This window comes from Dreissena polymorpha, chromosome 5, assembly GCF_020536995.1.
Source record: "Dreissena polymorpha isolate Duluth1 chromosome 5, UMN_Dpol_1.0, whole genome shotgun sequence".
Classification (NCBI taxonomy): Eukaryota; Metazoa; Mollusca; class Bivalvia; order Myida; family Dreissenidae; genus Dreissena; species Dreissena polymorpha.
Window position 1 is genome coordinate 98408803 of NC_068359.1, and position 15010 is coordinate 98423812.

Below are 15010 nucleotides of genomic sequence, written 5' to 3' on the forward strand. Positions count from 1 at the left end.
AAGGTCAAAGGTCAAATATATGGGTCAAAATCGCTCATTTAATGTACACTTTTGCAATATTTCAATATTCAAGATAGCAACTTGATATTTGACATGCATGTGTATCTCATGGAGCTGCACATTTTGAGTGGTGCAAGGTCAAGGTCATCCTTCAAGGTCAGCAATCAAATATATGTGGCCAAAATCGCTCATTTGATGAGTACTTTTGCAATATTGAAGATAGCGACTTGATATTTGGCAGGCATGTGTATCTCATGGAGCTGCACATTTTGAGTGGTGAAGGGTCAAGGTCAAGGTCATCCTTCAAGGTCAAATATATGGGTCAAAATTGCTCCATGTAATGTCACTTCTGCAATATTGAAGCTAGCAATTTTATATTTGACATGCATGTGTATCTCATGGAGCTGCACATTTTGAGTGGTGAAGGGTCAAGGTCATCCTCCAAGGTCAAACGTCATATACGGGGACATAGTGTTTCACAAACTCATCTTGTTTAATTGGGGAATTTCTTGAGGAAGAATTAGGATTGTGGACTCTGCAGATTTAGTTGCACAATAAATGCGATAATACACGATTTGTGTTTAATATTCACGGCATGTATGGTTTGGCTAAATATATGATGGGTTATTTATGTAGGAACCAATATCTACCTGTATAAAAAAATAGCGCATGAATAATGTCCTTAGGAACTGATGTCTCGATACGCAATAAAACAAGTGTCCGAACAGAAAGAGTTATTGCCTTATTAAACTTTTCTTAATGTACACATGTTATTATGCGTTCATTAAAGATGGTGACAATGTGTATGGTAAAATGGTAAAATCGCGAAAATTATTGTTTGTAAGAGAAAATTTCGTTTTTAGCTCATCTATTTTTTGAAAAAAAATTATGAGCTATTGTCATCACCTTGGCGTCGGCGTTGGCGTTGGCGTTGGCGTTGGCGTTGGCGTTGGCGTCGGCGTCCGGTTAAGTTTTGCGTTTAGGTCCACTTTTCTCAGAAAGTATCAATGCTATTGCATTCAAACTTGGTACACTTACTTACTATCATGAGGGGACTAGGCAGGCAAAGTTAGATAACTCTGGCGTGCATTTTGACAGAATTATGTGCCCTTTTTGTACTTAAAAAATTGCAAATTTTGGTTAAGTTTTGCGTTTAGTTCCACTTTTCTCAGTAAGTATCAATGCTATTGCATTCAAACTTGGTACACTTACTTACTATCATGAGGGGACTGGGCAGGCAAAGTTAGATAACTCTGGCATGCATTTTGACAGAATTATGTGCCCTTTTTATACTTAGAAAATTGACAATTTTGGTTAAGTTTTGTGTTTAGGTCCATTTTATTCCTTAAGCATCAAAGCTATTGCTTTCATACTTGCAACACTTACTAACTATCATAAGGGGACTGTGCAGGCAAAGTAATGTAACTCTGACTGGCATTTTGACAGAATTATGTGCCCTTTTTATACTTAGAAAATTGAAAATTTGATTAAGTTTTGTGTTTAGGTCCACTTTATTCCTACAGTATCAAAGCTATTGCTTTCATACTTGCAAGATTTATGAACTATCATAAGGGGACGGTGCAGGCAAAGTTATGTAACTCTGACTGGCATTTGGACGGAATTATGGGCCCTTTATACTTAGAAAATTGAAAATTTGGTTAAGATTTATGTTTTGGTCACTTTACCCCTAAAGTATCATAGATATTGCTTTCATACTTGGAACACTCACAAACTATCATAAGGGTACAGTAAAAGGACAAGTTGCATAACTCTGGTTGTCATTGTTACGGAATTATGGCCCTTTTTTGACTTAGTAACTTTTAATATATGGTTAAATTTTGTGTTTCGATCCACTCGAAGTATCAAGGCTATTGCTTTCAAACTTCAAATACTTACATGCTATCATGAGGTTACTGTACCTGGCAACTTGAATTTTACTTTGACCTTTGAATGACCTTGACTCTCAAGGTCAAATTATTAAATTTTGCTAAAATTGCCATAACTTCTTTATTTATGATTAGATTTGATTGATACTTTGATGAAACTACTCTTACCTGACATACCACAATAGACTTCACCCAAACCATCCCCCGTGCCCTCCCCCCCCTCCCCCCCCTCCCCCCCCCCCCCTAATTTTTTTTTTTTTTTTTTTTTTTTATAAGATCATCTCACAAATGACCACCACACCCTCACACTATACCCCCACCCCACCCCCCCCACCCCCCCCCCCAAATTTTTTTTTTGATTTTTTTTTTTTTTTTTTTTTTTTTTTTTAAGATCATCTCACAAATTATCACCACACCCTCACACTATACCCCCCCCCCGATTTTTTTTTTTTTTTTTTTTTTTTTCGCTTTTTGGAAGATAATGTAATAAATGTCCACAACCCCACACTATACACCCCTCTTCACTCCACTCCTCCCTCCTTTGTGATTGAAAATGAGAGTCCCTTCACCTTTAAAAAGAAAATAGATGAGCGGTCTGCACCCGCAAGGCGGTGCTCTTGTTTGTATTGCCTTCAAGTATGTTTATCAACCTCTGTCCAACCTTGACCTTTTAAATGGAACATCTTTTTCAGCCTTTAGCAGAATGCTCCAGAATTTGTTTGAATACAGTTTTTCTACAGCTAGGAACTTTTCCTTATTCAAGAATGGCTGTTATTCACAATTTTGATAACTCAATTGTTGCAAAATTTTGGAAGTGCCTAAGCCTTGGCCGCAATTTTTTTACAATATAAAGTTTGTGACTTGTTTTTATGCCAGGGTGGCATATAGCAGTCTCACTGTCAATTGCCCGTCTGTCTGTCCATCTGTCTGTATGTCGTCACACTTTTGCGTTTAGGTTTCAAAAATACACATAACTTCTATTTCCCTTCAGATGTAACCTTCATATTTGGTATGCATGTGTATATGGACAAGGTCTTTCCAGACGCACACACATTATGATCCCCTTGACCTTGAACTTAGGGTCCAGATTAAGGTTTTGAAATCTATGTTTAGATTTTTTTTAAAAATATTTTTCGGGAACAAATGTTTTCAGATGGAGACAGCTCTTGTTTCAACATAATTTAAAAGTTCATGTTTTTTCACAAGACTGAAAAAGTTTAAGGTATTCATTACAAGGGTTTAAAAATTAAAGTACATCAATACTGGTACATTCGTGGCAATTTCAGAAATTGACCAGATCAAGTATCTATAGTCCTTTCTCTAGCTCAATCTTTTTAGCACTGACCGTCATGAGTTTTGCGTCTGATAGCATTTTTATTAAAATATGCACTATTTATTTTAAGGTTCAGATAAACCATGCAGCAGAAGAAGGTTTGGGACCAAGGATATCTAAGAAACAAAAAGGTATATGTATATACATACTGGTTTGAAAAAATTGACAACATACATGTAGACAAAGTTGTACAATTATTCAATAACTTTCACTGTAACCATTAACTGTCAACCTCAGTGTCCTCATTGTGAAACATGAAACATGTTTTTGGTCTATATGGTTTGTTAAGCAAATGATTGGCTATCATATTGAAGGGGTCATCAGCTGCTGTTTGATTTAAGAGGATTATTGCTCTTATGGTGTTCTTACCTTTCCTTCAGTTGATAAAAATGCAGGAAGACATGGCCAGGGCAAGAAAAAGACATCTCATTCAAGGCGACGACATGCAGGTGTGTCTTAGTGCTGTTTTAATTAGAAAATCTTATTCAAACATAAAAACAGCATCAATAATTACTTGTATTTACCTTGAAGAAAAAGAAACCTGACTTATTTACCACATTTTAGGCCACACAACTTGTTTGGTCTATATATATATATAAATTTAAGTATAAATAAGAAACATATTTTATGTATGCCGATTAGAATATATCTGGTGGTAACACTGTAGAAGTCCTGCTTTTTTGCGCTTTTAAACAAACAAAAATCGTGTTTGTGGAAATGGACGTATACGTATAGAAAGCCTACTTGCCGTTTTAAAAGCGGTAACGTTTGAAAAATGATAAATTACTTGCTAACTAGGCTTTAGATTTAATGACAATTTTGCACACTTTCAAATTGCTTCTATATCTGTATTGATCAACATGTATTTCATTTCAAGGTCAGAGACTAAATTATTCAAAGTGTATGGCTTTCAATTTAGAATGTGTGTGTTGATCTTATTTTTTTTTTCTATTAAACATGGTGACAATCTATATACATGTAGACATATTGCAATTTAATTATTGAGTTCTATTGGTCAAAATTTATATGTATGTATCTATTATCTTTACCAAATCCAAAAGTACTAAAATTATTTAAATGCAAACAACCATACTTTTCTGCTATAGTTATATTGTTTGTTCATAAGAAAAATACATTTTAAAAATAAATTACCGTATAAAGGTATCCCAAAGGACACTATAAACATGCTTCAAATAAGACCTATAAGGGCACAAGTAGTTAAAGTAAACAATAATATTTTTTTGTTTTAGGTGTGACTGTTCAAAAGACAATCGTAGTGCTGGTGCATGATGGAAGCAAAAAGCACATTTGGTTAAAAATTTGGATGGATATGTTCAACTGTTTTGTTAATATGATTGCTTTTGTATTGTATGTTTTTTTTTGTCTGCTTGAAGGGTTTTTAGAACTGCTATTGATGTTTTTTAAATCGCTGTTAAGATTATTCTTAGTAGAACACATGGGGTTGACACAACCAAGGGTTCTTTTGGTGTACTAAAGATTTTATTTTTGTGTTGGACATAGTTCAAAGACATTTTTTATGGAAGTTTTTGGAAACTAATAATTATGCCCCCTGATCGAAAGATCGAGGGCATATTGTTTTTTGCCTGTCTGTCTGTCTGTCATTCATATATTGTGTGTGTCTCAAACTTAAACTTGGTTAAAGTTTTGCAATAACTTTTGCATTATTGAAGATAGCAACTTGATATTTGGCATGCATGTGTATCTCATGGAGCTGCACATTTTGAGTGGTGAAAGGTCAAGGTCATCCTTCAAAGTCAAAGGTCAAATGTATGGCTTCAAAGCGACGCAATAGGGGGCATTGTGTTTCTGACAAACACATCTCTGGTTCTTACTGTACAATACATACGAAAAAACTCTTGGGTGTGTTATGATATATGGTTATAGATTATTTTACTATAGAACAAAATCACATGTGTTCTAAGCATATGTTTATATTGATGGACTTTTTAACAATAGCTATTTTTATGCCCCCAGGTAGGGTGGCATAAAACCGTTGCATTGTCTGTCCTTCTTTCCATCTGCCTCTCCGTCATACTGTTTTCAAGAGGAATTTTTTGACAACGCTTATTAAACTGATCCACCCAAATTGCCTTCAGATGAACTGTTAAATTGTTCCAAACTGATGATTTTTTGGAAGAAACTGGCCTGTCACTTATATTAAGGGATGTAAACGCTTTAAAAAGTGATAATTTTTATGTCAATGGACAGTTATTGCATTCATTGTGTACATATTATTAATCTTTGTAATTTGTCAATGTGCATATCACAGTGTGATTCTAAATATTTTGTTTTCGATTTAGATTTGCAAGTTGTGATCGCATGTTTGTGTTTTAGTGAATTCAGCATAAAATATTGTCCTAATTGGTAATGAAATGTTTTTTATTTATCATGGTTAAATCATCATCATTAATCCTTTCACATTGTTTGAAATACGTTATATTTAGTACAAACTTATTTGTAAGCATTATCAATTGATAATGAGTTGTTTTGTAATAATCTCATTCGTATTTATTATGCCCCCCTTCGAAGAAGAGGGGGTATATTGCTTTGCTCATGTCGGTCGGTCTGTCCGTCGGTCTGTCGATCCGTCCACCAGGTGGTTGTCAGACGATAACTCAAGAACGCTTGGGCCTAGGATCATGAAACTTCATAGGTACATTGATCATGACTCGCAGATGACCCCTATTGATTTTGAGGTCACTAGGTCAAAGGTCAAGGTCATGGTGACCCGAAATAGTGAAATGGTTTTTAGCCGGATTTTTTTCGAAAAAATCTCGGCTTATAGATTGATGTTGTCGGGCGGGCGGGGGGGCGGGCGGGCGGGGTGGCGGCGTGCTCGAAAATGTTAAAGTTCTTATTTCATGGTATAACTTTGGTATGCTTGGACCTAGAGTCTTCAAACTTGACATGAAGGTTGGCCAGGATTAACAGATGACCACTGGTCATTTCAAGGTCATTCATTTGAAGGTCAAGGTCACTGTGACCTTCAATATAAAAAATGTTAAAGTTCTTATAACTTTGGTATGCTTGGACCTAGAGTCTTGAAACTTGACATGAAGGTTGGCCATTACTAGTTAGTAACCACTGGTCATTTCAAGGTCATTCATTTGAAGGTCAAGGTCACTGTGACCTTGAATGTAAAAATGTTAAAGTTCTTATTTCATGGTATAACTTTGGTATGCTTGGACCTAGAGTCTTCAAACTTGACATGAAGGTTGGCCAGGATTAACAGATGACCACTGGTCATTTCAAGGTCATTCATTTGAAGGTGAAGGTCACTGTGACCTTCAATATAAAAATGTTAAAGTTGTTATAACTTTGGTATGCTTGGACCTAGAGTCTTGAAACTTGACATGAAGGTTGGCCAGAACTAGTAAGTAACCACTGGACATTTCAAGGTCATTCATTTGAAGGTCAAGGTCACTGTGACCTTGAATGTAAAAATGTTAAAGTTGTTATAACTTTGGTATGCTTGGACCTAGAGTCTTGAAACTTGACATGAAGGTTGGCCAGAACTAGTAAGTAACCACTGGACATTTCAAGGTCATTCATTTGAAGGTCAAGGTCACTGTGACCTTGAATGTAAAAATGTTAAAGTTCTTATTTCATGTTATAACTTTGGTATGCTTGTACCTAGAGTCTTCAAACTTGAAATAAAGATTGGCCAGTACTAGAAGATGACCACTGGTCATTTCAATGTCATTCATTTGAAGGTCAAGGTCACTGTGACCTTCAATGTTAAAATGTTAAAATTGTTATAACTTTGGTATGCTTGGACCTAGAATCTCAAACTTGACGTAAAGGTTTGCAAGCACACTTAGATGACCACTGGTCATTTCAAGGTCATTCATTTCAATGTCATTCATTTGAAGGTCAAGGTCACTGTGAACTTAAATGTTAAAATGTTAAAATTGTTGTAACTTTGGTATGCTTGGACCTAGAATCTCAAACTTTGCTCATGCCTTGAAAAGTACTTACATTTCATTTTGACCTTTGAACAATATTTCAGTAATTTAAGTATTGCATTGACAAAAACACGAAAGGTACTTTCCTGTCATTTAAATCAAAAATCCGGCTTCAATGCGGTCATCTCCGACCGCGGAACTCTTGTTGAATGATAACTCAAGAACGCATACGCCTAGGATCATGAAACTTCATGGGTAGATTGATCATGACTCGCAGATGACCCCTAATGATTTTGAGGTCACTAGGTCAAAGGTCAAGGTCACGGTGACCGGAAATAGTAAAATGGTTTTCGGATGATAACTCAAGAACGCATATGCCTAGGATCATGAAACTTCACAGGTAGATTGATCATGACTCGCAGATGACCCCTATTGATTTTGAGGTCACAAGGTCAAAGGTCAAGGTCATGGTGACTCGAAATAGTAAAATGATTCTTGGATGATAAGTCAAGAACGCTTTTGCCTAGGATTATGACACTTCATAGGTACATTGATCGTGACTCGCAGATGACCCCTATTGATTTTCAGGTCACTAGGTCAAAGGTCAAGGTCACAGTGACAAAAAACGTATTCACACAATGGCTGCCACTACAACGGACAGCCCATATGGGGGGCATGCATGTTTTATTTAAGTTCTGTTATCATATTTATTTTGTATAATTTATGACTACTGTGAAGTTTATCATTTTCTAGTTCTGCAGATCAATATTATATTATGCTTTACAGAAATATTTGTTTTGAATCCTTGATATGAACATTCTGTGACCAAATGATATTATTTCATGTTGATATTATTTTATTTTTTTCAATTAAGATTACCAAATTTTGATTTTACTGTGTGAGTAAAATTGTAACCAACTAGTCCTTTAGATGAGAGTATGCTTATATTGTTGTTTATAAGTTATAAAATTTAATATTATTTTGAAATAACTGTTTTGTTAAAGCCACACACCTTGAAAGGAAATAAATGGCTTAGTAAATTTAAATATATGTAATAAACATATTTTATCTATGCCAATTAGAATATATCTGGTGGTTAAAGGATAGAAATCCGTCGTTTTTTTCGCTTTAAAACTGAATAATAATCGCGGTTGTCGAAATGGACGTATACGTCTAGAAATCCTACTTTCGGTTTTAAATGCGGAACAGTTTGGAAAATAATAAATTACTTGCTAACTAGGCTATAGATTTAATTTTATATGTGCCAAATAGAATATATCTGGTGGTTACAAGGTAGAAATCCGTCTCTTTTGCGCTTTCAAACTTAAAATAATCGCGTTTGTCGAAATGGACGTAATATACTATATGTATCCTACTTTCGGTTTATTAAAAATAATAATAAATTACTTGCAAAATAGGCTATAGATTTAATGACAATTTTGCACAGTTTCAAATTGCATCTGTATGTATTGATTTAAATGTATTTCATTTCAAGGTGTGTGGCTTCAAATTAAGGGAAAAACTAGCATGTGTTTGGTGTATAAAGTTAATATTTTACTCCCTTTTAATTTAGAATACATACTTTAACTAGTGTGATTGCTGTTCTTTTTGTTCTTTGACTCATTTCTACTGTGAAGTAATATAATGCTAATAAATGTTGGAAGTTTGTTATGCTGGAGTAATATTTTAATAATGGGTCTGTAAATTAGAAATGATAGGAAATGCAAGCAATTCACCTTTTAGTTATAATGCTTGAATTTTGTTACCCTGGCATAACATTTCGTGCTTGGGTCTGTTGAAACAGTACAATACGAAATGTTTGGAATTTTGTTACCCTGGCAAAACATTTTGAGTTTATGTCTTTATATAAGAACTGATTGGCATTTTTTTTGCAAGTGATTTACCTTTAGTTAAAATGTTTGGAATTTTGTTAAGCTCGCGTAACATTTAGTAATGGCTGCTTTAAATAAGAAAAAATAGGATGTGCATTTGCCATTCACTTTCTGTTGACATTTTATCCATTTTGTTATGCTGGCATACCATTTTAAGTTTTAGTTCATAAATTAGAAATTATTCAAAATGCAAGTTTGGAATTGAAGTGTTTGGAATTTTGTTATGCTGGCATAACATTTTAAATTTAAATTTTGGTCTGTAAATAGGAAATCTTTTGAATTAATTGCATTTCACTTGGAGTTTTAATGGTCGGAATTTTGTTACCCTGCCATAACATTTTAAGTTTTTGTCTGATAAAAAAAGAAATCATTTGTTATGCAAGCAATTCACTTTGAGGTTGAAATGTTTGGAATTTTGTTATGCTGTCATAACATTTTAAGTTCTGGTTGGTTAATAAGAAATGATTCCAAATGCAATTGATTCACTTTGGAGTCCAAGTGTTTGGAATTTTGTTATGCTGGCATAACATTTTAAGTTTTGGTTGGTAAATAAGAAATGATTTCAAATGCAATTGATTCACTTTGGAGTCTACCTGTTTGGAATTTTGTTATGCTGGCATAACATTTTAAGTTTTGGTTGGTAAATAAGAAATGATTCCAAATGCAATTGATTGACTTTTGGAGTCTAAGTGTTTGGAATTTTGTTATGCTGGCATAACATTTTAAGTTTTGGTTGGTAAATAAGAAATGATTCCAAATGCAATTGATTCACTTTGGAGTGTAAGTGTTTGGAATTTTGTTATGCTGGCATAACATTTTAAGTTTTGGTTGGTTAATAAGAAATTATTCCAAATGCAAGTGATTCACTTTGGAATTGAAGTGTTTGGAATTTTGTTATGCTGGCATAACATTTTAAGTTTTGGTTGGTAAATAAGAAATGATTCCAAATGCAATTGATTCACTTTGGAGTCTAAGTGTTTGGAATTTTGTTATGCTGGCATAACATTTTAAGTTTTTGTTGGTAAATAAGAAATTATTCCAAATGCAAGTGATTCACTTTGGAATTGAAGTGTTTGGAATTTTGTTATGCTGGCATAACATTTTAAGTTTTGGTGGGTAAATAAGAAATTATTCCAAATGCAAGTGATTCACTTTGGAATTGAAGTGTTTGGAATTTTGTTATGCTTGCATAACATTTTAAATTTTTGTCTGTAAATAGGAAATCTTTCGAATTGCAAGTATTTCACTTGGAGTTTTAATGGTCGGAATTTTGTTACCCTGGCATAACATTTTAAGTTTTTGTCTGAAAAAAAAGAAATCATTTGTTATGCAAGCGATTGACTTTTAAGTTGAAATATAATGAATTTTGTTAAGCTGGCGTAACATTTTTTCTATTTTCAAGAAATTAGCATCTCGAAATTATCACAAAAACTTGGATTTTTTAAGTAGAAAAACCCTGTAAAACACCCTTTTAAATTGGGATTCATGGACATTCCCTTTTTAAAATAGACACAGTGAAATCTTTTAACTAGAAACTTTATGCACAATATCATTCGATGACCTATATACTTATATTGACTAGAGGCGACAACTCTGTCAAGACTTTGTAAGAGTCATCCCCCTTTTTTACTTAAAATTAGTATTCGTCAAGCCCCTGAAGACTAACGTCCAGCATCCTCTGTCAGTGCTTCTGTCGTCTGAAGAATAACTACAAAACAAGGAAGGGATTCTACTGAATTAATTTTTGTAAATATATTTTCAAACCAATAGAAATTAAAAAGATTTCACTTTTTAAATAAACATACTTAACCATACAATTAATATTTTTATATTATTTCCCTATTTAACTTTAGTACTATTCAAATAATAAGGAGAGCTATCATACTAATCACCAGAGCTTCTACGTTCTTATCTTAATGCTACTTTGAAATAGTATTTAGCCCATTGACATATTTTATTGTTTGTAATGTTGCGCAGTTGTTTACAATCATGACCTCACATTTTAATCAGGCAAGAGTAGGCAACTCTCTGATGCATTTTGTTGAAAGCAAGCCCGTTTTTGACTAAAAACTACTATTACAATAGTAAGTAGAGTTTTAACAACAATAATATTGAACACAGTTCATATTCTTATATTGACATGTAGGGCATTAACATTTTGTCATAAAATCCGGAGTTTCTGGCAAAGTTCCTGCAACATCAATATTATATCAAAGTTTCTTGCAAAGTTTCTGCAAAGTCAATATTTTAAATAAAGTTTCTTGCAAAGTTTCTTGCTAACTTTGCGGCAACTTTGCAGAAACTTTGCGGTTAGCCGCAAAGTCCTGCAAAGTTCTTGCAAACCTTCCCGCAAACAAAAATATTTGCCGCAAAAGTGCCGCAAAGTTCCAGCAAACATTCTGTTTCTGTATGGATGTGCATCCGCGTCATCTTCTACATGGTATTCTGCCATAAGCCACCAGCCTATAAATTTACAAACCTGCGCAATGGCACAGACAGGTAAGGAGCTGCGCTGTCCGCTAAACAGACTACGAAACCATGTGCAACATTACATCTGGCAGAGTAGATGCTGACAAAACTCCACGACTGTTCATGCAGGCATGGAGCTTCGCTTGCCGTATTTGACTACTTTTCTCATGATGTTGCTGACATATTTATTCAAAGAAAATGCAGCTTATTATGCCCCTCTTCAAATCAGGAGAGACATATTGTTTAACGGGATGTCGGTCGGTCTGTCTGTCGCTAGACCAGTCTGTTTCCGATCCACAACTCATCAACGAATTGACGAGCATTGAGCTGTAGATGAACCCTAGAACTACGTAACTGTGCGGAATAATTGCATAATTATTAGTTCTGACGACTTAAACAGAAAACATTTTTTTATTAATTAGAACTGTTGGGTGTGTAATTATTTTATTTACGGTATTTATAGTCAGTAATACATTTTCTACCTGTTTGTATTTTCGTCATTATCCACATGTATTACACAGATAGGTAGATAGACTTTTATTTTCTCAATTCATGCTTTAATTGTGTTTGATTTACAGACACTTTCTTTTAAATTATAATCCTCATAATCCTTATCCTGATCATCCTCCTCCTCATCATCATCATAATCATCATCCTCATCATCATCTTCATCATCATCATCATTATCATCGTCGTCGTCATCATCATCATTATTATCATCATCATCATCATTATCAACACCATAAACATCATCAACATAATCAGCCTCAGCATCAACTTCCCAGCAAACATGCACATATGGGTTTCATATGGGCTGTTTCTGGGCAAACCCATATGGGTAAGCCCATATGAGAGTCATTTGGGACCTATAAGGGTCCCATATTATTGCGCTATCAGGAAAAAGATTTTATCTTGTATTTATTTGATTAAAAACTCATTTCTTTAAACATATGCTGGATTTACTTGATCTCAACTGCTAATATTTTACCCCAAAATAGAAAATCAATGCATAAGCAAATAATATGCAGCCCATATAGGTCCCATACGGGTCCCATTTGAGCAGCCCAACAAAGGACAACATCATTTAACGGGCTGTTTCTGGGCAAACCCAAATGGGTTAGCCCATATGGAAGTCATTTGGGACCTATATGTGCTTGCCCATGTGGGAATGCCGATAAGGGTCCCATATATTACAGCCTCAGCAACAACATAATCACCATCATCATAATCGTCATTGTCAGTATCGTCATCATCACAAACAACAACATATTCATAACCATCATCATGATCATCATCAGCACCATATGTATTTAAAATGTTTAATCAGTTAACATAAATAATTACACTGTTAATCCAGAACCTTGATGTACAGTGATTTCCCATAAATTTCGTAGAATTCAAGCAATTCTTTATAAAGCAAGAGAGAGAGAGAGAGAGAGAGAGAGGGAGAGAGGGAGGGAGGGAGGGAGGGATGGGTGGGTGGGTGGGTGGATGGATGGATGGATGGATGGATGGATGGATGGATGGAGAGAGGGAGAGATAGTGAGATAGATAGAGAGATAGATAGAGAGATAGATAGAGAAATAGATATTTGTTACCAGAATTCTTGATGTAGGAACAAAATGAAATGATGTGCATAATCTCTATATTGCCATCTATCCATGTTTCAAGTATCATGAAAAAATATGAAGAACTTTTACAGTTCTCGCAGGATCCAGAAAAAAGTGACGGACAGATTGACAGACAGACAGACTGACAGACAGACAGAGCGCAAACCATAAGTCCTCTCCGGTTTCACCGGTAGGGGACAATTATGTATGCTCATAGTTTTATCTAACGGTGTACAAACTAGTTTATGTAACACAATAAGTCTATACACGTGTATTACCAGTTATTTGGTTTTGATGTATGTCACTTACACTCGTCAATATGGGTCTGTTTATCCGGCATCGTATGGTATATAAAACAGCTGTTCGAAATGAAGGTGATAAAAAGACATACGGTATTGGATTGGCAAAGTTATTCACGTAGACCAGTTTCGTTAGAATAGAAGTCACTGTCAATCTTACTCCGAGAGCTGAAATAATTAGTCCTGCTTTCATTGGCAGTAATAAAGACAACACAAAAACTTATGATACGCTCGACATTAAAAGTGTAGTCCGCGATGAGTTTGTTCGATTTCGCCTCATAGTGATAACGACAGTAATTCCATTCATCGGTTTTGCCCGTCGCCATCGACGAAAAAAGATTGATACTCGAGTATAAAGCACGCATGTTACAATACAAGAAGTGATTGACAGTCCGAATGACAAAGCGAACGTTATAATTAGTGCTGCAACAATACGCCAAAAACCGTATTGCAATATATTGTCAGTTCAAAAACCCGTATTGCAATATATCGCAATATATTGCTAACTTGTACCAAAATTATAACTTGCCAATTACCCGATAATCCCATAAATTCCAATTTTAAAGCAAATTCTGGTAAATATTTACTATAAATGTGCTCAAGAATAATAAGAAACACAAACATTCACAAATTTTCTTAAGTATCAAATACATTTTTGCAATTGTTACTATTTAAAGATGTGATGAAATAACGTCCAACCGGGGCGTTTTTCCAACTGAACACGCGTAATTCAGCTGACGTGATGTTCCCGTTTGTATACAACACAAAATACACCCATACTTTCCATGCGACGTTCTACATGTCTGTATAATTTTCGCGCGCTTTTTATTGAGACAAAGGATAAAGCACTTTTTATTTGACGCTATAATTTTTTATTGTCGCGTTAGCATTCAAATTTGGAAGCGTGTTTCCGAAATTCGGATTACAAATAATGCTCAAATCAGAATCGAACGAAACATTTACAGCTGTGCGAAATTAATTCAACGATAATCTGTTCAAAAGCATCGAATGAATGCTCCCATGTAACAACGCTACTCCGTATAATACACTTTTTAGAATGCTATTTTTACGTAAAAAATAATTTACACTGCTTTGTTTTGTTTACCTTTTTATCATTATTTCGGATGGCTTTTCTGGACGAAATGTGAATGAATTTTTGTAAAATTTTCGTACCGGTATGATGAAAATCATATCGCAATACAATATGCGGATTGCGTATTGCGATATATACCGATATACCGGTATATTGTTGCAGCCCTAGTTATAATCAGAAGACTTTTGTGCGAAGAGTTGATTACACAATATCCATTGGTGTTGTTTTGTACAATAAACAATTGCGGGATGGCTGATAATAAACAAAGCATTATAATGCATAACCCCGTGTATTTCCCTTTTGTTGAAGCGTCATTTTCTGCAAATCGTTCAAATAACTTTTAATGCTTTGAAACGATATACAACCAAACACGATATAATTACAGCCGTTGCATAGAACGAAGTTAACAAAACGCAAAAGTTAAATCTACATAGCCAGTCTGGGGAGAATAGTGGCCAAACATCGAGCTCAATAAATATGGTTCATGGGGCGCAGGCGACAA

General features: G+C 34.7%; 1 long non-coding RNA gene across 1 annotated transcript; it reads left to right on the plus strand.

Annotated features, from left to right (window-relative positions):
- Positions 1-3300: 3300 nt before the first annotated feature.
- LOC127831995 (uncharacterized) lies at positions 3301-5984 on the plus strand. Its single transcript, XR_008026608.1, has 3 exons — positions 3301-3350; positions 3600-3668; positions 4470-5984. It is a non-coding gene; the product is annotated as an uncharacterized LOC127831995 (long non-coding RNA).
- The last annotated feature ends 9026 nt before the right edge of the window (positions 5985-15010 follow it).